Raw genomic sequence first — 25,850 nt, 5'->3', positions numbered from 1 at the left:
AATGCCGATTTTCATCTGACACCAACTTATTTTTAAAGCATTGGCTCAAATTACTAAAACACACTCTCTGTGCCCAATGCAGTCCACAGGCCACCGGTGTTATTTCTAATCTCTATCCCCAGTGACACAGACCTCTCTGGGCTCCAGGGGCAGCCTGTAGAAGCACAGTTGACAAAACTGGGTGTAGGATCAAAATATTTCATCTCACAGCAGGCAAAGCTACATTCACCATTCTTTGAGTGAATTTGTCTACCACTGAGCTCACGGGGTTATAATATAGCAGATGTCCTTGACTTCCACGACTTCTATGGACTGTGATCTGAATTCCCTGAATGTGAATTCACCACATTCCTACTGGGGAAGCACCGTCATCTACCACCTATTCATTTGATACTATTATTTTCCCAGATTATTATTCAATTTTAAAATTTTCAATTGTGGGTTGGAATAAAGTAAAAAATGTTTTTTATTTTATTCAACTATTTGTAAATAATTTTACACTTGGGTTAGTGGATGTGAACAGGGCTAAGGGAAGTCCTTCCCACCCTGCACTTGCCTCCCTGCCTCATCTCTCTTCTCATTCCACTATGCCTCAAGCCCTGGTGGTCTGGCCCTTTCTATTTTCCTCCTATCCTCAAGGACCTGTGCTGCTCTGTCCTCGTGTCCCACTGGTGGTTTAGTTTGGGTACTTTATCCTTTTCCTCTCCTGTCCCATGTCCCTCTCTGCTTTATTTCCTAGCTGTGTCCTGTCCTTTGCAGCTCACTCTGCGCTCTTTGCCAGCTCCTCCTTCCTAGCAGGTCATGGCTAAGCTTCAAGGAGGCTCTTGCCTGGGTGGTGCAGACTAAACCTGGGGTGGTAGGTCGGGCCAGTGGTTATGCGCTTAGGTCACTGTAGCTCACAAAAACTCCACTGCATCGTTGCCCTACTTCATCCCAACCTTCCCTGAGAAGGGAGGAGAGCGGGAATCCCACAGCACGTGCACCAGCACTGCATTAGTGAGCAGCAGCTCCATCCTGTTGGGGTGAAGGGCTTTCTTACTATCCTAGGAAGGTTTAAGGAGACTAATCTCTAGGGGCCATGGGTGATCCTAGTGTGGTGGGATTCCCCCCCCTACTAGGGTCAGGACGTGGACAGTAACATCAGTGCAAGTGTTGACTGGAAAAATAAAGTGTTGGTTGACTAGAAAAACAAAAAACAAAAACTCTTTCCTGTTGTATTTTTGTGTGATTGATACTTCCCTGCCAGGAATACATCTTTCAAGACGGAAGCAATCTCTTTGGGACATTTGCTGTTTTTCTTTTGCATTTGGCTGTTAGTATAAACCAGAATGACCTCAGTCTGTGTCTGTAGATGCTGCAAGAGGAAGTGCTTGGTGCACTGACAAAACATGGAATGTTCTTCCCTGTGGGGTTTTCATCGCTTGTTATTTTTTCAAATAAATGTCTTTTTTCTTCTTCTTCTTAATTCGTGGTAATGTATACAGTGGCCAAGACAGCAGTTTTTGAGTTGTGCGGTTCGCTCCATCTGTGTGGACAAGTGGGTCACATCCTCATCAACTCGCTACCTTCATTTTGCCCCCGCCTCCTATAGCACCGTGGCTCTTAAAGTCAGTGGGAGTCCCAGATACTCTGGCCGTGGCTTCACATTCCTGAAGTCACAAAAGTGTCATGCTTCCTTACAGCCTTGGAAGGGGAGGCTGTCCCACTGTGGCATTTTAGTCACAAGTTCTGTGTCATTTTATTGTATTATCTATTACCTACAGTCTTACAGGCCTGATGCTGCCATTGTTTATGCGAAGCTGCATTTCATCCCCAGAATTCAAGCTGCTCTTTGACCCATCAAAACACTGGAAGGTCAGAACACTCGGTCAAAGCTGTTTCCTTTGACTTGGGTCTTAGTTAGTTCTGGCCGTGATAATACCACAGACGGAGTGGCTCAAGCCACAGAAATTGATTTTCTCACACTTTACAGAGACTGGAAAGGCCAGGATGGAGGTCCAGCAGGATTCATTGTCTGTTGAAGGCTGTTGCTGGCTTGCAGATGGCCAGCTTCTCATGTGTCCTCTCATAGCAGGAGGTCTGCCTTCCTCTTCTTATCAGGACACCAACCCTATTGGATTAGGGCTCCACCCTTATGGACTCATTTAACCTTAATTACCTCCTACAGACCCTATCTCCAAATAGTCACACTGGGGATCATGGCTTCAACATCCAACTTTTGATGGGACACGGTTTGGTCCATAACAACTTGCAAACCCACTCGTGTTCATATGGATGATTAGTACTGGCCCTGAAAATGACTCAAACTGAATGTCATCTACCGTGGCTAAGTGTGTCGGTAGAACATATAACTGTTTTTATGAGTCCTCTCACAACGTGAGGATATACTTATGATCCACTAGAAGATGCGTACTGGTGAAGAACAAAGCATTGGAATCAGACAGACTTTGTTTGAAATTCCAGGATACCCATTTACCAACTCTGCAACCTTAGATTGGGGCTTCAGTCTCCTTATCAATAGTAATCCTGAGGCCACATGCTTACTAAGAAGATTAAGTGAAATTAATTGAAAAAGTTATATGTAAACTTACTTGATGTAGAGCATAGCACATGGTGAACACTCCATAAATTGGCACAGTCTGAACTCTATATGCAGCTGAACCATTTCTCTCTGTGACACCCATACTCTAAATTGTAAACTAAATGGTAACGTGATATCACCCAACCTAAAAAAGTTAATCCCATTCCAGGCTCACGCAGTTACCCTCGGATGGAGCCAGGATTCAAACCCAGGCAGTCTGGCTTTGCTGCACCAACCTGGCAAATGGCCAGCTGGAAACAGTTGCAGTGGTCCAGTCAAGAGACGTGAAGAGGTGAATGCAGGCCGATGTAGTAATGACAAAGAAGAAAGGCAGAATGGAGTCCACTGGATCTGGTGACTGAGAAAATGGTGCAAAGTAGGGGGAAAAGGAGTCTCAATGAACTCTTAGTTTTCTCTCTTGGGCAAGAAGGCAATAACATCCCCACAATGAGGGATTTAGAAGAAGAAGGGCAGGTGGAGTAAAAGAACAAGGAGTTCCATTTTGGCTGTGTTGAAGGTGAGCCACCCATGAGAAGCCTGTGGGCATCGTCAGGGAAACAGATGGGCACTTACTGAGGGTCTGGAAACCACAGCGCATACTGAGCTGGAGATAGACACGCAGGACTAACCCGCTGGCAACAGGCCCTGGAGGAGGGGACAGGCCACCCCAGGAGAATGTGCTCAGTAAGAAGAGGGCCCAGGACAGAAGAACACAGAGCCCCCATCTCTCAGAAGAGTGCTGCAGAAGGAAAGGTGTAAAGAACAACAAAGACCGCTGGGAGAAGCCAAGAAAGAAGGAGTTTTGCAAAGAGGGAAAGAGCCAGGAGTTTCAGCTGGGAGTTCCAGGATAAGGACGGTGTTTGCCAGTTTGTGCAAAGGTGGCACCAGAGGCTGAAGAGCACCGGACATGGGAATCGTGAAGCTGTCACAGAACCCATTCTGGGGAGGCCAGAAGAGAGGAGACCACACCTTTCAGAGTGGCTCTTAAAGAAACAGTTGGGAAGGATCCAAATGAAACAGCAGAAAGTATACAGGTGGTTGATTCCTGCAGGTGAAGAGAAAGAGGACAAGAGAGGAATTACCAGATCTTTCCACTCACAAGGGTTCCTGAGAGTGCACTGGCTGGCTTGGCACTGGCCATGAGTCTGCCGTCCAGCGTCCAGGTGTGTGGGCCAGCCTCCCTACCCTCTACCTCCATAACTGTCCTCTGACACAGTGTCCTCTGACACACTGTCAGACATGGGTGCAATTTATAGTGAATCTTCACTAGCAAGCAGATGGTTCAATTGAGTTGATACTAAGAGATCAAGCAAATTCTCTAGCGAGTTCAGTCTATGAAAAGTTTCCAAGCAGGGACGCACGGGTAGCTCAGTGGTTGAGCGTCTGCCTTTGGCTCAGGTCGTGATCCTGGGTCCCGGGATCGAGTTCTGAATCCAGCTTCCCACAGGGAGCCTGCTTCTCCCTCTGCCTGTGTCTCTGCCTCTCTCTCTCTCTCTCTCTCTCTCTGTCTATCATGAAAAAATAAATAAAATCCTTTTTAAAAAGAAAAGTTTCCAAGCATAAGCATCTTCAAAAGTAAGACCAAACTATTAGGACCTAAAATCCACTCTTGACCTTGAAAGATAACAGGAAGATTGTCAAAACCCCACGACATAAAGCAATTAGAATAAACAAAGAACCCTGAATGATTGTTCTTTACCCCACAGCAGCCAGAATACTTTACTGCATGTCTCAATTTATTAATACTTAGTTACTTTGTTTAATTGGTTTCAAACCGAGACAAACTCTTTAACTGAAAAAGAATCAGATTGTCAGTTAAAGCAGTGACTCTAATTGTGTTTGGGATCTGGTGAAAACTGCCCCCTAGTGTTTTAAAATCCCCTTACTGAGGATGAGCAGGTAAAGCGCAGAGGAATTTTAAGGCAGTTAAATGACTCTGTATGATAGTGTAATGGTGGCTGCACATCCTTATCCATTTGTCCAAGCCCATGGACTGTACAACACCAGGGGTAAGCCCTAATACGAACTATGGACTTTGGGGAGTAAAGACGCATCATTGTTGGCTCATCAGCTGTAACATGTGTGGCTGCGTTGGTAACAGAGTGCGGAATGCTGGTAGTGGGGGTGCTGCGGGGTAGGTAGTGGGTACATGGGAAATCTCTGTGCTCTCCAGTCAACTTTGCTGTCAATCTAAAACTGTTCTAAAAAATTAAATCTTTTTTTTAATTCCCATAATAGAAAAAGAGAGAGATTCTTACCCCTGAATTAGGATCCCAAGAGGAGGAGCTCAGGTCCAAATCAGGAAAGATAGTGTCCTGTTATTGAAAACTGTGGTTTATGAATTAGAAAGGACCACTTGAAGATATTTCCCTCTGCAGTACTAGGGGGTAACTTTTTCCCTACTAAGAAGGATGTTGGACTCACATTGCAGTCCAGCCCCTCCCAGGGCCAGGGAGCGGCTTGTATGCCCTCTACCTCCAGGCCGCTCTGCATCTGCTCTGTAGGGCTGCCTGGTCTCTGTGTCTTGCTCAGAAGCAGCCGTAGCATCATGACACTGCTGCTGTCAAAGGTGCCACACCTGATACCACCAAAGCGAGACAGGATGTTGCCCTCCTCCCCCCATCAACCCTGCCCCCAGAAGGGCAAGTGACAGTGCAAGCATCCCACCAGCTCCTCTTTTTTTTTTTTTTCTAAGATTTATTTATTTATTTATTTATTTATTCAGAGAGAGAGAGGCAGAGACACAGGCAGAGGGAGAAGTAGGCTCCATGCAGGGAGCCCGACACGGGACTCAATCCTGGGTCTCCGGGGTCACACCCCGGGCTGCAGGCCGCGCTAAACCGCTGCGCCACCGGGGCTGCCCCTCTATAATTCTAGCAGAAGAGACCTAGAGAAGACCTGCGTCCCTATAACTTGGATTGGCATTCACTCAGTGTATTTTTTTTCTACAGCTTAAAAGCGAGTTTTCTCTCCCAGGAAATGAAATATGACCTAAAAGTCTCCCAGGAAAAACTCAGGAAGAGGATATTTGGCATAAGAGGAAAACAAAAGCAATTCTACCCCTACCCTGAGCTACAAGGGAAAAGGCTGCTTTATTCATTGAATCACATCTACTTCTCACCAACCATAAATGTTTCTTTGAGAGCCTACTATGTGGCAGGTGTTTCTCTGGGTAATACGGAGACTCCAAGGGGTAGAAGGAGACCGTCTCAGCCTAGGAGAAATTCACAGTGTGGTCAAAGAAAAGGACATAAGTCTACAAAAGAAACAGCAGTGTGAGTGTGCGTGTGCGTGTGCTATGTGGTGAATGGCCACAGCAAGGGTTCATAATACCATAATTAGGGTTCACACAGAAGTCTAGCAAGATGATGGGCATCCCCCTTCCTTAGGATGTGTTATTAGTGAGAGCACAAGGAAGGTAGGAACTTAATTGCTTAGAGGGTGTCATGTGTTTGCACATAAATGCGTAATGCTACTCTAGATCCTGGATGCAGACCACCTGCAGAAGCATCCTGCAACCTGCTTGGAGTTCACACTTGGCAACTCGGTTTCCCTGTTCGTCATAGAGCCACAGAAAGAGCCCAGAAGTACTCACAGTACAGCCCCCAGGATGTAGCAGAGACCTGGGGTGCTTACCAGACAGGACTGATGGTTTGAGAACATAAAGAAAGTTTACGTGGCAGGATATAGCAGTGTGGGATGGGAAGAAGATTGTTCCTTTTATGTCCAACCATCAAGTGCTTCATAAGTCAATACTAGAAGCTGCATTTTATGAATTATGCCATCATGGGAGACTGTAAAGAGGCATGAAGAAAACAAAAGTTTATCTTTTTTTAAAAGAAGTATATTCATCATGAAACTTAGGAGCTGTCAGTTGACCGCCAAAAACTGTCCACATTAAAACAATGGACACTGTTTATTTCTCACAGTTATAAGGGCAGCATCAGATTTTTTTTTTTAAGTTTTGATTAAAGTGGTTTTAAAACATGGAGGTGAGGGGAATAGCTTACCCAGGATCCAGGCATCAGCAATTCTTACCTCACAGCAGTGGGTGAGGAATTTTTGATGGTATAATTCTAATGAATTGTTGTTTTATAGTTTGAAAGAACATCATTGTAAAAATAAATGGCAAGCCACAGTATGGAACCTTTAACTTAATTTCAGAGAAGCGACTGTGTTTTGCAGAAGCTTCTAGGAGCATCAGGAGAGTACAGTTTTGCATCTCCACACATGCTCCAGCTGGAAGGCCAGGCCCTGAATTTCTGATTCTTCTTTCCCCACAAGTGCCTTCTCAGTAAGAAGCATCAGGTCAAGTCAGGATCATCAGATGAACTTAGACCCAGATTGCATTTCTTCTTTAGAGGAAAGACCATTAAGCAGAGGTAGGCCAGCTACCAGGATCTGTAGACACAAAAGTCACCACTTGGAATGAGCAGAGCAAGACCCAGAAAGTGAATGAGGGCCCACGAGATGGAGCAGGACAGAATGGGAAGGTGGGTGCTGATGCCCAGGAGTGCTGGGTCCTCACCTTACCTGAGCCCCCAGGGGCTGGTCAGCCTCAGAGGCCAATGTAGACAGACCAGAAGCCCACAGCTCCCCAAGAAGGAAACCTAGAACAAGACCAAAGCCAGCTTCTCAAAAAAGGGGTATGAGTTGCAAATCAATCAGCTGTTTGAGGGCAGAGCAAATGGTCTGCTCAAAAGACTGTCAGCTCTGTGTCCTGGGCTATTCGTTGCTAATTCAGTCACGGTTCGTGGCACCTCCTACATGCCCAGTTCTGTTACATACAAGGTCATCCTCGGCGTCTCGTAGCCTCGTGGGGAGACCAGGGTCTTAAGCACCCATGTGACACAGCACAACCCAGCACCCACAGATCACGGAGGACAGAGGGACAAGGCAGCACAAGGAGCTTCCAGGGGGACATCACCCAAGTCCGACTTCCAGACAGCTTTCTCCCTAAAGAGCAAAAACCCACTTGTGAAATATAGTTCTGTTTATAATGTTAAGAGTCGTTTGTTTTTTTACCCCCATTTAGAGCAGTTTGTTGGAATACGGAATATTAAGGTTCCTCCTAGAACAAATGAAAAACAAAAAACAGCACTTTTTCCCTAGTGGCCTTAAAGTCTGCATCCGCTGCAAATTCCAAAGTCCAGTTCAGATAGGCTATAATTGACTTATGTGACCTTCCTGTAACATGAGGGAATGTCCTTCTTTTTACGGTTATTAGGAGTTTCTGTTGTACGAAGAAATTCAAAGTGTTAAATAGAGCCAATCAGTCGCGGTGAGGGGAAGAGAGCCATCTACTGATAATTACTTTCCTTCCTGGGCCATAAGGGACAGTTACATAATTCTTTATCTATGAAATTCTTTTAAGTGGCACTTTATTTTAGAATGATTTTTTAATGTAGCAGCATGCTGAACATCAACTCTTTCTAAGTGCTGCATAGAACAAAAAAGCAGGCAGAGGCAGTTGGTCTGATACCCTCTGCTGTGCCTAATGGAGGGAGAGTGCTTATTTAATATTCAGATCCACTTCCCACTTCTGACCTAATGGCATTTTCTCAGAAGAAACCTCTCCCGTGTGGGCTTAGGTACGATAATCAGCTCGTAACAGGATGCAGTGGGACAGATCAGTGACCGAGCACGGATACAGACGCGGGATCTCTGTGGTCACCTGTGGATGGGGGGGGGGGGGGGGTGATCTGGTGTCAGCGAGCCACCAAGGTGGACACGGAGAGGCGTGCTTCCCCGAACACTGCCGCCCCCTAAGCTTTTTGTTTGTTTTTTTTTCTTCAAAGATTTTATTTATTTATTCATGAGAGACACACAGAATGAGAGAGAGACAGAGACACAGGCAGAGGGAGAAGCAGGCTCTGTGCAGGGAGCCCGATGATGTGGGACTCGATCCCGGGTCTCCAGGATCAGGCCCTGGGCTGAAGGCGGCGCTAAACCGCTGAGCCACCCTGGCTGCCCCCCCCCCCTCAAGTTTTGTTTCTGCCTCACCCTCTCCCTTGACTTAAACTTCCAAAGTGCAGGTGTCCTGATTTAAATCAAGTATAGCTGAACGTTCACTTAGGAAAATAGAAGGTGGATTTCAAAAATCCTGTTATGCAAGCCAACAAAAAAAAAAAAAAAAAGAAAAAAAACAGCATAGCTGTTCTTCAAGAGAACCTGAACACTGGGGACTGCAGTGGGTCACAGGCTGGGTCACACAGTGTATCTGTAGTTACTTTTTTTTTTTTTTTTTTTTGGACTATTACAGGTTTTCACCATACAAAGCAATTTAATGTGCCAAAGAGAACCAATGGGACACCAAGGGGGACGACACACCGGAGTTCCAGCAGAACTCCCAGTAGGGGCCCAGGAATACTGTGGGTCGGGGTATCAGGGCAAAGGGAGGGGGTGGCCGGTGACCGAGTGGTGACGCCAGTTTCCCCCGCATGAATCCACCCCTGTCCTGCTGACCCACAGATGCCGAGGGCTGGCTCCATGCCTGGCCACCCACCAGCGCCCTCCTCAGTCCCTGGAACCAGCCTGGTGGCCTGTGGTGGGGTCTTCAGGCTCCCCTCTTGCGTTTCTGTCTCTTCTTTCTGGAGATCAGTCTTTTTTTTTTTTTTTTTTAAGATTTTATTTATTTATTCATGAGACACAGGCAGAGGGAGAAGCAGGCTCCATGCAGGGAGCCCGATGTGGGACTGGATCCCGGGTCTCCAGGATCATGCCCTGGGCTGAAGGCAGGAGCCCAACTGCTGAGCCAGCCAGGGATCCCCAGAGATCAGTCTTTCCTCTGAGTTTCTCCCTACAGCATCTGGCTCTTACGTGGGGCCTTTCGGTCATTCCAACCAAGTTATTAAATGAGGTAAAGATTTAAGCCCATTACCAAAAACAAGATTTTATTAGTAGAGACTTGTAGTTCAGTTGGGGGCCAAAAGATGGTGCAAGGACGTTTGTCACTTGTGCTGTAGAGTTTCCAACCCAAAAGTTGGAAATGCCCGGCTTCCCGCCCCGGGCCCTATCCTGGCCCCAGCTCCCCTGGAGGCAAGGCCCCCTCGGGATCCCAGCTGGGGGCGGACAAACTTGCCCACGACACCTCTTAGAGACCCCATTCCCTGCAATGTTCACGGAGTGACGTGTCCCCCACACCTCCCTGCGGCCCCCTCCCCGGCGGGGGTGACAGAGAGAGGGAAAGGCCTCCCCGCCAGGTTGCTAGGGGGACCCTCTCTGAGGGTCCCGGCCTCCTGCGACACACTGTGAGACACCCGTCTGTGGCAGCCCTTCCCGCCAACCCCAAGCCTCCACAGGCCACCTGTAGCTGGCACGCTGGGGAGAGAAAGACCACCCAGATGGGAGCAAGCAGGGCCTATTCGTTCAGAGCTGGTGGTAGTGGGAGCCTTAGGCACCATCCCTTCATCTGGCTCGAGGGCAGGCGGAGGACCCAGAAAGCTCCTTGGTGGGAAAAAAGGAAAGGCCTCAGGTATAACCCCAGCGGAGGCTGCTGGTGAAGGCAAGCTACAGGTGGGCTGACTAGAAATTGGGCATCCTGTCTGAGAGAGCACATATTACTATTCTCCAGGTGGTCCAGAGTTGGAGGTGTTGCAGGTGGGGGGCAAAAATTAAGGAAGCTCTCAGTTATTCATCGAGTCCTGGCCATTTGGGGCCAGCTGCTACAGGGTTATTGTTTGCCTTCTTGGACAGGGTGCTTGAGATCATCCTGGCTTCACCTCCCCGGCTGGTTACTGCCGAGAGTGGGTTGGTCTCCTGGGCTGGGTGCTGCAGGCTGTGGGTCAGAGTTTGATCTTTGCATACGGCAGCGCTGTTGTCCTTTTGTATTTTCTGTCTTCTGGACGTTTCCATAGAGAGAGCAGCTGTGTGAGCTAGCGGAGAGCCCCTGCTGTGTAGACCTGTCTGGAAATCTGGCCCTCCTTCCCCTGGAAGGTTACTTAGCACCTCTGAGTTTCCTTTCCTTAAGTGTAAGATGAAGACAGGAGTACTTTCCAGAAGGATCATTTTGAAAATTGAGGTGAAGCACCAGGACACAGAGCAGAGTGTGGTGACTATACCTTCCTGCCCCCATTCCCATCATCCTTCCATTCACGCTGTGGTATAAGTGCAAGGTCTGATATGTTGCCCTTCCTAGGAACATCTACACCTTACCAGGGGCAAAGCCCAAGTTTGATCTAAAGGAACAGCCCAGAATCATGGGATTTTCTGAGGGCACTTCAAGTGCCAGCAGCTAAACAGAATCACAAGTAGTGATGCTAGGATTTTAGCTTCTCCCGCCCTCCCACTTCTCTTTCCAGAGATCTGCGCATGAGGCTTCTCTACTGTACTCCATCATTGCTGCCAGTTAAAGGACAACTAAGGAGTACAGGGGTTGCTGAACGAGCGCGGGGTTGTGCTTTTAAATAACTTGGTCAGAAAGCTTTCATTGAGTGTTTCATTGGTATTTGTTTGGTACAAACAAATCCCAGGCCAATTTGGTTGGCCTGAAGGAGATAAAAGACAGGACCAGGTAACTACTATATGGAGAACAGCATCTCAGGAAAGGGAGAGGCAAGTGCAAAGGTCCTGAGGGTTGGTGAGCCTAGTGTGTTCAAGGAATAAGCCTGGCCAGTGAGCATATAAGGCACTAAAAAGCCAGTGGAGGCTTGGGGTAGGATGGTAGCAATGGAGTGATGAGCAGCGGTGAGTTTCTAGCTAGATTTTGAAGGCAGATTAACAGTTTGCCAATGAATTGGATGTGGGTGGGAGAGAAGGGGTGGGTGGACTCCAGGAGGAGCGTTATGGCTGGGGGAGGGGTGGGGCTACAAGTCATTGAGTGTCTCCCACAGGTACTTTAAATTCTCAAAACGGGTGCCTGGGTGGCCCAGTCAGTTAGTTAACCATCTGCCTTCAGGTCCAGTCATGATCTGAGAGTCCTGGGACCCAGCCCCACATCCAGCCCCATATGGAGCTCCCAGCTCAGCAGGAAGTCTGCCTCTCCCTCTGCCCCTCCCACTCCTCGTGCTCTCTCTCTCTCACCCTCTCTCTCTCTCTCTCTCTCAAACAAATAAATAATTTTTTTTAAATTTTCAAAACAGAACACTGTGACCAAATATGCCAGGAGAGGAGCCATAGACCCCACAGAAACACATGAGTGTGGTTGTGTTCCAATAAAAGTTTATTTATAAACACTTAAATTTGAATTTCATAGAATTTTTAAGTGTCATGAAATATTATTTTTCTTTTGATTTTTCTGCAACCATTTAAACTCTTTTTAGTTCATGAATCATGTACAAACAAGTGGCAAATTGAAGTTTGCTGAGCCCTGATCTAGAGCCTAAAATCTCACCCTTGGTTGGTGGTACAATTTGTAAAATTGTACAATTACTTCAAAGAATTCGTGGGTAATTTTTTGTGAAGTAAAAAATATACCTATCCTAAGGTTCAATAATACCACTCCTAGGAATTTACCCAAGAAAAATGAAAGCATGTGTTTACTTAAAGTTTTGTACAGAATGTTTATATCAACTTTATTCAAGATGTCAAAAATGGAGGTGTCTCAGGGACTCAGTTGGTTCAGCGTCTGACTCTCCATCTCAGCTCAGGTCTTGATCTCAGGGTTGTGAATTCGAGCCCTACATTGGGGTCCACACTGGGCATTGAACCTACTTAAAAAAGGAAAAGAAAAAAAAAAGCCAAAAACAGAAAACAACCCAAATCTTCACCAAAAGAATGAATAAACAAATCATGTACATTCCTGCAATGAAATATTCAACAAAAGACAGGCTATTAATAGAAAGCATAACAATACAGATGATTTTTTAAATATCATGTATGTATACAGAAGAGTGTGTACTGAAGTAGAATATCTACCTATGGCTATTTGTATGTAATCCAATAACAGGTAAAACCAACCTATGATGCTAGAAATCAGAATAGTGGTTTGGAGGGGGGCATGAGGCACCCTTCTGGGGTCATGGAAATATTCTGTATTTTGTTTACAGTGGTAATTATAGAGGCACAAACATGTGTCGAAACTTATCAAACTAGACACTTAAGATCTATGTGTTTCACTGTAAAATGTACTTCTTTAAAACATGAAGAAGCCCTGGGCAGCCCCAGCGATTTGGCGCCACCTTCAGCCCCGGGGTATGATCCTGGAGACCTGGGATCTAGTCCCATGTCAGGCTCCCTGCATGGAGCCTACTTCTCCCTCTGCCTGTGTCTCTCTGTGTGTGTGTGTGTGTGTCTGTCATGAATAAAGAAATAAAATCTTTAAAAAACAAAACAAAACATGAAGCCCTTAAAAGTAGTACCTGGTATGTACATAGTAAAAGGTCAATAAATGTCTGCTATTTTAAAAAGGGTTTTGTTTTTTTTAAGGACAGATATGTTAAAATTCAATAAGGATGAATCTAATTATATAATGAGACCATAAGATATGGCTTACTGCATCCTAAACGTAATATGTTTACCACAGAAAGATCCTCACCATGTGTTGGAATGTGTTCTAATGATCCAAGATTAAACCCCAAACTCTGAAGTGGGAGGGGGCAAGGGTGGTATAGCTACTCTGTCGGTCACATAGTCAGGATTGGAAGAGGAGTTTGGGGTTCAGGCCAGCTGCCTACATGGACACTCCCCAAGCTCCTACACAATGCCAGACATCACGGGGCTGCAGACCACTAATTATTGGCCACCCTATTCCCTTTGTAGCTCTGTTGTCTTCTCTCTATGCCAGGACCCCAAACTGAAGTCATAGACCCCAAACTGAAAGGCGGAAAGCCTGATGAGAAGCCATTCATTGGGCCAACTGTGTAGAGAGATTGCACAAGTCCTGTTTTAATCCAGACTCTTTCTGTCGCCAGTGACAGAATGCCAGCTCCTGGGAGTCAGGGGCAGAGGGGAGCACGTCAACGGGAAGTCCCTGTGTCCCCAGCCAGCGTCATGCATGCCCCCTATCTTCCAGGCCTCCTTCTGTCATGTTCTGGCTGCTGTTTCACCACCAGGGACCCCACCATCACAGAGCCTCAAGAACCCCACAGAGGGGATCCCTGGGTGGCTCAGTGGTTTAGCGCCGCCTTCAGTCCAGGGTGTGATTCTGGAGACCCGGAATCAAGTCCCACGTCGGGCTCCCTGCATAGGGCCTGCTTCTCCCTCTGCCTGTGTCTCTGCCTCTCTCTCTCTGTGTGTGTCTCTCATGAGTAAATAAATAAAATCATAAAAAAAAAACGCAGAAAGAGATCTGACAGTTTTGGGCAGAACAGCACAAATGAGAGTTTAAAACTGTTTCTTAAAAAAAAATAATAAAAAAATTAAAAAATTAAATAAAAAAATAAAGCTATTTCTAACTGGCATTTGGTTTTGTCCCAAACCTCAGGGTTGCTTTCTTTTAACAAACCAAAGTACCATTAGCGTACAATATACCGATTGCAGGTGTACAACAGAGTGATTCCACGTTTACACATGCGCATCATGAAATGACCACCACGCTGAGTCTAGTTACCACCTGTCACTGGACCAAGTTGCTTTTTAAGATTGATTCCCTTAATATTTTCTAGAATCACTTCTGACCTTAATTTCACCATTAATCTTTGATCAGACACTTACCGAATTCTCCACATTTTTATTTCCTTACAGTGGTGAAATGAACAGAAACACAGATATTTGCTGCATCACTATAAGGAGAGAAAAGTGTTCCCGGATTCCTGTTTTAGTGAGTTTTATGTTACCAATCAGTATTGCAAGCTAAAAACACGCACTTTGAAGGCAAATTGTTTCCTTGGGAGCCTACTGATGAAGGACCGCTTCCTCTCTGGGGAGAAATCGTAAGGTATCACTTAAAGTTCTGAGGGTTTAAACACACTGGTGTTGTGGACCACTTAGCAGATAAAGTCTCATCGAGAAACATCAGAGCTATTGGGAGGGAAAGATCTCTGGTATCACATTTTTGTTTTGTTTTTTTTTTAAGATTTTATTTATTTATTCATAGAGACACAGAGAGAGAGAGAGAGAGAGAGAGAGGGAGGGAGAGAGAAAGAGGCAGAGACGCAGGCAGAGAGAGAAGCAGGCTCCATGCAGGGAGCCCGATGTGGGACTCGATCCCGGGTCTCCAGGATCACACCCCGGGATGCAGGCGGCACTAAAACGCTGCACCACCGGGGCTGCCCTGGTATCACATTTTTGATTTGTGATTTGGTCTTTGTATTTCTATGATTTGGTGTTTGGCGGCAGACCAGATATTTAAGCCATTTCTCTAAAATACTGGGAATGACATTCAGAATGTGATGTTTGTGGGATAGAAGCTTGATACATCTATTGGCATCATCTCACACACAGAAATGGAACATCTTTTCCTGAGAGGTTAAAAAGAAAACAATCTTCCCTGCCTAAAGTCAAGTTGTTTTAAGGCTCTTCATAACCCAACGGCATTGTTTACTGCTCCCCACCCCTGCTTTTTATTTTTGTTTTTGTTTTTGTTTTTGAAATACCGCCAGTAACTGACACTTCAGGTGTACTTTACAACTGACTTGCTCTGTCCCTCTGTCCCTCTCTTTTGTACTTCTCCACACTGGCAGTTCCCACTCCTAGAAAACTAGTCCTTTGTTTTTCCCAATCATGAACTCCATCTTATTCTTCACATCTGAGCTCAATTATCACTTCCTTTTCAGAGAGGCCTTCCTTGCTCCCCATTTTAGTCTTTCCCAGGATAACTGTCTCTTTTTTTCACAGAACTTACTGCATTTCACAATTATATTTTCAATTATATATTTGCTTAGTGTTTGACACCAGTGAGCTCCTAGGACCAGGGACACCGTCCTTCACATCTCCTACTGAGTCTCTAGTGTCCTTCATGATGACTGCAGGAATGTTTTTCAATAAATAAATGAATGTCAGAATAAGATCAGAATGGTAGGGATCCCTGGGTGGCTCAGCGGTTTAGCACCTGCCTTTGGCCCAGGGCGCAATCCTGGAGTGCTGGGATCGAGTCCCGCGTCGGGCTCCCTGCATGGAGCCTGCTTCTCCTTCCTCCTGTGTCTCTGCCTCTCTCTCTCTCTCTCTCTCTCTCTCTCTCTCTCTATGTCTATCATAAATAAATGAATAAATCTTTAAAAAAAAAAAAAAAGAGCAGAATGGTAGTAAGCAAGGAGGATCCTCAGCACTAAGTGTAAATGCTGGTGGGTGACCATCCCTTCCCCTGGGTCAGGTGGTTGTGATGGGCATGATGCTGTAAGATCACAAGTGCAAAGTTAAGATGGCAAACTTTTTTTTAAGTTACTTTGCTTTAGTATCTTCTTTTAAAAAAAGATTTTATTTATTTATTCATGAGAGACAGAGAGAGAGAGGCAGAGACACAGGCAGAGGGAGAAGCAGGCTCCCCGTGAGGAGCCAGATGCAGTACTCGATTCTGCATCCTGGGATCACACCCTCAGCCAAAGGCAGATGCTCAACTGCTGAGCCACCCAGGCGTCCCTGTTTTAGTCATTTCTTGAGGCATAACGGACCTATAATATATTCGTTTCAGGTGTACGACATAGTGATTCAACATTTGTATATATTGCAGACTGATCAGCACAATGAATTTAGTTAACATCTGTCATCACACATAGTTACAAAATAATTTTGTTATTGGAATGAGGACTTTTAAGATCTACTCTCTTAGCAACTTTCAAATACACTATGCAATATTGTTAACTATAGTCACCATGCTATATAGTATCCCCAGGACTGGCCGACTTTATAACTGCAGGTTTGTGTCTTTGGGCGCCCCTCCCCTGTTTCTCATGAACCACTCCCCCTTTCATCCACAGTGTGAACTCACCCCACTAGACCTCTCTGTGCCCTCTGGTTGCTGTCTCCTCAGCTTTACTCTGCCTTTGCCCCTAGAATCCCTTCCCTACACCCGTCAATGGCTAGATCCTCCCCATATTTCAAAGGCCATCTCATGCGTTACCTCCTCTTTGAAACCTGTCCTGATCCCTTCTGTTGGAGATCTCTGTTCATTTTATATGTACTTCCCTTATAATATCTTTTACCTTATATTGCAGATATTTACAAGTTTAGCTTAAATCTGTAATCAGAGTGTACATCCTATGGGAGCCATGTCCATTCTGTTTCATTTCTGCGGCCTCCATACAATCTGGAAAAATCTAACACCAAATCAATCAGAAAATAACCATCGACAAAACAGAAATAAGAACATGGACATCCCACTCTGTGTTTTCATTTCCATCCAGAAAGAGTATCATCTGTTCTTCTTCTTATTTTTTTTTATTTATGATAGTCACAGAGAGAGAGAGAGAGAGAGGCAGAGACATAGGCAGAGGGAGAAGCAGGCTCCATGCACCGGGAGCCCGATGTTGGATTCGATCCCGGGTCTCCAGGATCGTGCCCTGGGCCAAAGGCAGGCACCAAACCACTGCGCCACCCAGGGATCCCTGTTCTTCTTTTTTTAGTTGAAATATAATTCCCATACCATGAAATCCATTGCTTTTAAAATTGTACAAGTCGGTGGTTTCTCGTGTATTCACGAGGTTATGGAATCATCACCACTATCTAGTTCCAAAACATGTTCACCCTCCCCACAAAAGAAATCCCCTACCCATTTTCCACCCCCTGCAGTCCTTGCCAACCACTAGTCTATTTTTCTCTCTTTTTGGAGTGGTCTATTCTGGGCATGTCACATCAATAATTGTACAATATGTGGTCCTTGGTGTTTAGCTTCTTTCGCTTAGCGTGATCTCATCCATGTGTAATGTGTATCTGTATTTCATTTCTTTTCATGACCTAATAATAGTCCACTGCATGGATATGCCACATTATTGGTCCATCCATTCAGTGATGGACATATACATTATTTCTACTTTTTAGCTGTTATGAAGAATGCTGGTGTGAACATTCAAATACAAGTTATTGTCTGTATGTATGTTTTCACTTCTCTTAGGTATATATCTAGGAGTGGATTGCTGGGTCATATGGTAACTCCATCTGACTTCTTGACAAACTGTAAAACAGTTTTCCAAAGCAGCTGAATCATTTTACATTTCCACCAGCAATAATAGTAGGTTCCAGATTTTCCACATCCTCACTACCACTTGTTATTGTCTGTCTTTCTGATTTTGCCATCCTAGTGGGTGTGAAATTGCTTGCACTGTGCTTTTGATTATTATTTTCCTAATAACCAATACTGTTTAGCATCTTTTCATGATGCTGATTGACAATTTGTGTCCTTTTTTTTAAAGATTTTATTTATTTATTTATTTATTTATTTATTTATTTATTTATTTATTTATTTATGGAGAGAAAGAGAGCATGCACAAGCAGTGGGAGAACAGAGGGAGAAGGACAAGTAGATTCCAGGCTGAGTGTGGAGCCTGCTGCTGGCTCAATCCCATGACCCTGTGACCAGGACCTAAGCCAAAATCAAGAGTCAGGCATTCAACCAACTCAGCCACCCAGGTGCCTCCAAAATTTGTGTCTTCTGTAGAGAAATGTCTGAATTCAAATCCTTTGTTCATTTTTAATTAGGTTATTTGTCTTCTTACTGTTGTAGTAGTTTCTTAAATATTCTAGACTCGAGAATCTTTTATTCTTAACCACATGCAACTCTCCACTTTATTATTTTTTTAAGATTTATTTATTTATCTTAGGTGGGGAGGGACAGAGGGAGAGAATCTTAAGCAGACTTGCGGTGAGCATGGAGTCTGCTGCGGGGCTCAATCCCACAGCCCTGAGATCATGATCTGAGTTGAAACCAAGAGTCCAACACTCAACCGACTGAGCCACCCAAACACCTCATGACTGCACTTAATGTGCTAGCCCATGGGATATCTGCTCAGTAGTAGCCAATTTTAGCCTCTATTGTTATAATTTTAATTGCGTCGTACGTCTTCAAGTTTCTAAATATGGACCTTTACCAACATTTACAAATTTAGGGGTTATATATTGAATTTTCAAAACAAATTAAGATGTCAGTATACTTTGGATCACTGTTTTATCAATGTCAGTGTTAAGTCAGCAGAACCCAATAACTGATGATGAACACAATAATTTATTTTTTTGAGGTAGATTTTAATTAACACTTGTTTCCCAGATATTATGTATGAATGATGTTATTTGGTATTAATTTATAAAAGGAAGAAAAAGCTTTAAAATTGTAACCATTTATGTATCATGGTAGAGCTACATTAAAAATAAGGAATGTTGAAAGCAAATTAGTACTTAAATATTTTCAGTAAGATTTCCCATTGTTACTGAATAATGAAGTTGTTACATTATGGAGAACAAAATTCTAAGACACAGTACAGTTTCTTTTTTTTTTAATTTATTTTTTATTGGTGTTCAATTTACTAACATACAGAATAACCCCCAGTGCCCGTCACCCATTCACTCCCACCCCCCGCCCTCCTCCCCTTCTACCACCCCTAGTTCGTTTCCCAGAGTTAGGAGTCTTTACGTTCTGTCTCCCTTTCTGATATTTCCCACACATTTCTTCTCCCTTCCCTTATATTCCCTTTCACTATTATTTATATTCCCCAAATGAATGAGAACAACACAGTACAGTTTCTATTTTAAAAAAATGTATATTGGAACTTCTCATTCTATTCTGTATCTTTTTTTAATTTATTTTTTATTGGTGTTCAATTTGCCATCATATAGAATAACACCCAGTGCTCATCCGTCAGGTGCCCACCTCAGTGCCCATCACCCAGTCATCCCCACCCCTCCCCGCCCACCTCTCCTTCCAGAGTTAGGAGTTCATTTCCCAGAGTTAGGAGTCTCTCATGTTCTGTCTCCCTTTCTGATATTTCCCACTCATTTTTTCTCCCTTCCCCTTTATTCCCTTTCACTATTTTTTATATTCCCCACATGAATGTATAACAGCTAACAGCAAGAACATAAGCAGAAATTCAGGGACATTCAAGAAGACAGGAAGATGGCAATATTAGGAAGAGATGGGGAAGAAGGGATGCATAAAGGAGATGCTATGTATTTTTTAAATAGGCGTTTTCTGAGCTTTGATTAACAGAAATAGCAAGCAGAGGGGAAAGGAGAAATGAAACTGTGCACCGTCCTGCGGGGAAGGAACAGCAGGTGGTGCCTGGCGTCCCGCTGGCGCTTGAAGCTGTGACAGGCGCTGGGGCTGTGCGCTCGCGGTGGGGTTATTCCCAGACGCGGCCGCCAGGTGACGCTGTGGAACAGGAAAGCGCCGAGGGCCTTCGAGCCGGCGCTTCTCGCAGTCGGCCACCTGGGCACCCGTGACCCTCTGAGCTGGCGCTCGGTGCCCGAGGTGGCTGCCGCCAACCTCGCATTCTGTTAGTGTACTAAGCACTTACAATGGCACTGAGAGATTCTCTCCATTACCTTGTGTCAAAGGGAGGTTAAAGCGATCTGTCTGGTGCATGCATAGGAGATGGGCTCTTACGGGGCCCCCATGGGTGAGGCCTCCGTGCCTCTTACCCGACACCCAGCAGCGTGCTGGATGGGAGCTGCAGTTAAGCCAGTAGCAGGTCCCACCCCTCATTTGTATGTTCTCTTTTTTCATCCTCCGGGAATATTTTTTCTGTGCTAAAGAAATTCAAGCCCAAGACTTGTGTTCACAAGTGGTTCTTACATTCCTGGTCAGATCATGCACCCATCCATTCTGTAAAAGAGCTCCCATCATCTCTATCCCAGAGAAAGCACACCGCGGGCTAACTGCCACCTGACTTCAGTTTTGTCCTACCTCTAATAAGTGCTCCACATATTAAAATTATTTTGAGGGATCCCTGGGTGGCGCAGCGGTTTAGCACCTGCCTTTGGCCCAGAGCGCGATCCTGGAGACCCGGGATCGAATCCCACATTGGGCTCCTGGTGCATGGAGCCTGCTTCTCCCTCTGCCTATGTCTCTGCCTCTCTCTCTCTCTCTCTCTCTCTCTCTGTGTGTGTGTGTGTGACTATCATAAATAAATAAAAATTTAAAAAAAATAATCTAAAAAATTTAAAAATAAATAAATAAATAAAATAAAATTATTTTGAGACCAAACTTTCCCTGTTGCGGCCCTGCTTCCAACAGCTCTGTGACTTCTGCTGTCCTCAGGGTAAAGAATAGAATCCTTAACAGAACCCAGAGCTAGTCAGTGTGTGAGTCCCTTCCTCCTTGTGACACCTGGCATGTCATTGGCACTCAATAAATACTTGGGGAGATCAGTGATAAAATCCACACAAGCAGAATCCAAATATCAGGCAGGTGAGAAGGTAAAGAGCTGACGGAGAATTAGCAGTGAAGAAGTGCTGACTGGTGTATTGAAGTCGTACTGTGCAACGTTGTGGGCAAGTCTGCACGAGTGCTGACTTGCAGAACATCAAGACTGCAAGACTTTTCAAGACTTTCATGTTCCCAACTCACCAGGAAAGATTAAGGGGTGGGAGTGAAGGTGGGGTGTCTCCTGTTCTGGGACAGGTGCAGCTGTCTTCCCCGAGGCTCAGTGGTTCCTTGGTGGAGGTGAGGGGGAAGCAAGAGCAGTAACCTTTTCTTTATGCAAAAGGACCAAATCACACAGACTGGATTGGGTTGAAACCATCATCACTGGAGCTCTGAGGGCTGAAAGCAAGGTGACGTGGCCCAAAGGAATTGCTCTCAGGCTCCAACCAGCTCGGGGGACCTGATGGTGCCTTGATTATTTACATACGTAGTAAACATATGATCAACTAGATTCAAAGGAATCAAACTTTGGTTCATATACTTTTTATAGTATATACTATATACTTTATGTACTTTTCTATACTCAGCTTTTAAAGGAAAACGAGAGGTGGTGACAAAACAATGACGACACTCCTCATGTGCAGTGAATCGGGGATCAGTAAGGATTCACTTTCCTCCTCTATTGTAGGAATTGTGCCTGGAGTTGAGTGTGGGTTTTTGTAAGTATAGGGCTGTATTTTATATTTCTGTTCCAATATACCAAATCAAAAACCAGCAGCAGCCAGGAAGGTCACATTCCTCGTCTCACTATACTTCACCACTCATCCTGTAGCACTAATTCTCAGTTTGGGATTGGTGGAAGGATGGATAACCAGAGGTCCCTGGAAGATCTGGATCTGGGAACTAGAGCGTGGGGACTCTGGCTGAAACCTGAGGCCCTGAGTGTCAAGAGCTTTCTCCCACACTGACCGTGACTGCGTATTTTATTACTTTAAACAATATTGTCAATTATTTTACATAGGACTCGCTAGCCTCCTCTGTCTACTTCTGCATATGTTTGAAAATTTCCACAATAAAACCTTTTTTAAAAAAAAGTCTCCTGCATGCAAGCATTTCATTATCATACAAAAGAAAACAACAGTGGAGAATGTAGACTTTTGATCATTTCTTCTGGTTTCTACAAGATCCTATAAAATCAAGGAAAGGTAAGTTACTTTAGAAATACTTTATTTGGTTAAGCAGGAATGCCAAGTAATGTTTCAGAAATATATCCAATGGAGGTTGAAATATTTCCTATTATTCTTAATTAGAGGGAGGAATTCATATGCAGTAAATAAAAATTCATATGCAGTAATAAACTCCTTTTCCTTTATGGGTTATAGACTTTAAAAAGATGATAATAATGTTCATGGAAAATCTATGTCCATAAATATATTGCTTCAGATTTCTAATATCATAGGACCACCATTTAGGATATAGTGAACAGAAATGACTGTGAAACATGAATAAAACTGAAAGAGCTGAGTGTCAGGAGTTTAATGTCCACATTGGTGCGGACAAGTACAACACCCAACAAAACTAGACACAGTGGGGTAGAGATCGCCACAGGCATCCTGGGGACTGTGGGGAAGTCATGGGCTAGCCTAGGATCCTAACCACCTCGTGGCACTGACTTTGGGTTCCCAGAGGAACACCACCTGTCCCTGGGGGAGGCTGCCCTGGAGTCCTTCTTTCATTCACTCAGTAAACAGCATGGATCTGACAAGCCTTGTAGGAAACAGCATTTGGAGGGGCTTATTCTGGAGAGACCAGGCATTCATAGAATCACAGCAATGAGGGGGGGCATTAAAAACCCTGTGGGATTTCCCTGAGATGAGTCACCATGGGACCAGGGTCACCTTGGGGCAGGAGACACTGGCAGGGGCCCAGGCTTGGGAGAGGATTTGCATAGATGCAGAGATGCTGTTGGCAACCTTTTGACACAAAGAGAGAGGTGAACTAGCGGGGAGGGGAGAGGCTGGCCAATGTGAGGGTTGGCAGCCAGGAAGAGTATTAGCCAGAGATGCCGCTAAGGGAGGAGGGCTAAGTGAAGAGGGGGCTACCGGGGACAGATAATTTCATAATTTCAGGTGTCCATTGGTCTCCTTAATTTGAAAGAATACAAAATAGGGCCACCAGGGAGGCTCAGCGGTTGGGCATTTGCCTTGGGCTCAGGGCATGATCCCAGGGTCCAGGGATCAAGTCCCACTTCGGGCTCCCTGCAGGGAGCCTGCTTCTCCCTCTGTCTGTGTTTCTGCCTCTCTGTGTGTGTGTGTCTCTCATGAATAAATAAATAACATCTTTTAAAAAAAGAAAAGACAAAATAATTGTAAAAAGGGCAGGGAATGCAGAAGGACAGAAGCAAAAGCAAAGGCCTCCCCTTCCCCTGTGCCACCAGTCCCTGGGGGCCCTCAAGCCCTCTGCGCGGTGGAGAGTCTGTGACAGAAATAACTTTAGACAACAGGCTAGCGCATCAGCGTTGTTCTGCAGCCACTGGGGACCTGACATAGCATGTCCCTGCGCCTCAAGATCTATTACGTTTTCTTTCCACGGGTGGGGTTAGATTGCTTTATTAAAGATACTTGTCTGCGGTTTTCTTTCTTTTTACTGTGGAGGCCTTGATTTTATTTTTAACTAATTTGAAAGTTAAATAATAAAGGCAATCTCCTGAATGAGGATTTGAAGAAACACCATGCACCCTTGACGATGCCCTTGTAGAGCATCTGTCCTAAAAGATTTGCACCAGGATTCTACAACCTGTATTTGCAAAAGGCCCTTAGGGACGGGCATGTTTCTGTAAGGAGATTTTGCTGTGTTGTTTGGAAGCTGCTGGTGATCACATCCTCCTTCAGCACATGAAGAGCATCCTTCGTAGTTTTCCCACATCAGCCGCAGGGTGGACATTCCCCAGATGTACTAAAGAGACAGACATGACAACTAAGTGCTGTGTAACAGAGGGTCAGCTCCTGAAAGAGGGATAGCGGGGATGGCTCTAAGGGACATCACTCCTTCTACTGGTAGACTCTGAATATAGACTGTAGATTAGCTGATAGGACTGCAGCAAAGTGGGGCGCCTGGGGGGCTCGGGCTGGAGCATCTGCCTTCAATTCACAGCATGACCCTGGGGTCCTAGGATCGAGTCGGGTTCCCTGCAGGGAGCCTGCTTCTCCCTCTGCCTATGTCTCTGCCTCTCTCTGTCTCTCATGAATAAATAAATAAAATCTTAAAAAAAAAAAAAAGACTGCAGTGATGTTTATAGTTCTATGAGAGAATCATGTTCTTAGGAAATATGCATTGACAACAACATGTTGGCATCTTACTCTCAGATAGTTCTGGAAAAAGTGTGTGCCTATGAAGTATGAAAACACAGAGCGTAAGATAAAACAAATGCAGCAACATGCTAACAATGAAGGCCCTGGGTGAAGGGTGTGCAGAAAAATTTGATACCACTCTTAGAGTTTTTTTAAGAATTAAATGTTGAAAAACATACACATAGCCAAATATTTATGTGGTGACATCGGAATTAGTTTGTACGTATCTTAATCATCCTTGTGGAAGAACAGCTTGCTTCTTTGCGATAATGACCTGCAAATGCCTCATGTATGTATAGTCTTCTAGTCAATTCGAAGGACCTCGAGCAAGTTTTCATTCCCCCTCTCCTTGACTGCCCAAGTTCTTGCAAGTTTTTCTGAATCTTTCTCCCTTCCACTCTTCCTTGTAATGTGTCTTGCTTTCACCACCCTGGCTGGGCCTCCAGTTCTGTGCAGACTGAACCCCTCCCTAATCTTTCCAGCATAAGGTCATGCTTCCTTCTGAAAGCACGGCCACGTCAGGTCACAGCCCACTCAGAACCTGACGGTGTGCCAAGGCGGCTAAAAACAGTTGTACAGATTTTCAACCCTACGGTGGCACCTGACAAACATAGCAGTGGTCTCTGAAATCTGGGTGGCTCTGCTCCTAAACCATACCTGGCATGGGGACACACCAGCCCAGAGGAGGGACCCTGTTTGGGTCAGGATCCTGGCAGAAAACAAATATCCCATTCAAACCAGGTTACTTAAGGGGGCTTGCTGAAGGTATTATTCATAAAAGTTTGCAGAGGGCTCAGGCAACCAAAAAGGGATGGTGCCGCAGCCCAGAGCTGGCAACAGCAGGGAACCATCGCCAGCCCAGGCCTAAGGGGCAGGAGCCCACAGCAGTTGTTGGAGCCAAGCAAAGGGCCTCTGGCCAGGAACTGCGGCTCCCAGTGAGTTAGGAAGCCACAGCCAGACCATAGCCTGGCAGGGAGAGGGCTGCGGGAAGCACTCTGACCCCCACCCCCCACCCATCTGTCCCCTCTGCACCCCCCGGGAGCTGGGAGCCCAGACCAGACAGTCTGCAGAGGCCAGCCTCCTGGTCTGCAGAACCAGGAGAAGGCCCAGCATGGGATACCTTTGTGCGGCACATAGGGTAGTGGACTTAGGGGCTAATGGGCCTGCTGGTGCCTCAGCACTGCAAGGAGACAGGCCTGACTTATGTTTCTTACTTGAATACTTGAAACTTCCCACAGACGGAGCCTTCCACAGTTGTCTCTCCCAGCTCCCTGGCTGCAAACTTCCAGGTCACTGCTCCCCAACCTGAACACAGCCTATACCCCCACAAACCTTGGCTGGTGGTCTCTCTTTTCCCCCCAGGGGCTTCCTTCTGACAGGCTTTGGGCCCTTCCTGAGCACAGCACAGACCAAGGTACCCTCCAGCTCGTGGCCTCCGTGGCTTCACCGCCTGTAACCCGGATTGTCACCTCTGTTATGGGCAGTTATGAATCCCTGGGGGGGGGGGGGGCAGATTCCAGTCTTCCAGAGGGGAGGATGGTGTCTGGAAGGTCTCTCCTCCCATGGGCAGAGCCCAGGTGGACAATGCCCCCAGCCTGTCTGCCTCCTAGCCTCAGGGCCCTTTCCCTTGGACCAGTAACCCAGTAGGGAATCAGAGACAGCCCCTTCCAGGCCACGTGGCAAAATTGTGTTGTGAGCCCCACATGGAACAGCTGAGGACCAGTTTGATGGCAGCAGGACAGCAAGGGATTTT

General features: G+C 45.6%; 1 protein-coding gene across 6 annotated transcripts in view; it reads left to right on the top strand.

The window, feature by feature from the left end:
• The window catches only part of GNAL (G protein subunit alpha L), a 145,515-nt gene that overhangs the window by 4,204 nt on the left and 115,461 nt on the right, over window positions 1-25,850 (top strand). Inside the window, exon 2 of one of the 6 annotated variants that reach the window (XM_077899927.1) lies at window positions 14,204-14,396. The exons of the other annotated variants lie outside the window; for them this stretch is intronic. The gene's annotated coding sequence lies outside the window, so the exon portion shown is untranslated. The remainder of the gene's footprint in view (window positions 1-14,203; window positions 14,397-25,850) is intronic. 6 annotated transcript variants of the gene reach the window in all.

This window comes from Canis aureus, chromosome 6 (assembly GCF_053574225.1).
Source record: "Canis aureus isolate CA01 chromosome 6, VMU_Caureus_v.1.0, whole genome shotgun sequence".
In the NCBI taxonomy this organism is placed as follows: Eukaryota; Metazoa; Chordata; class Mammalia; order Carnivora; family Canidae; genus Canis; species Canis aureus.
The sequence above is the reverse complement of the archived record's forward strand: the minus strand, read 5'-3'. Positions and strand labels throughout refer to the sequence as shown.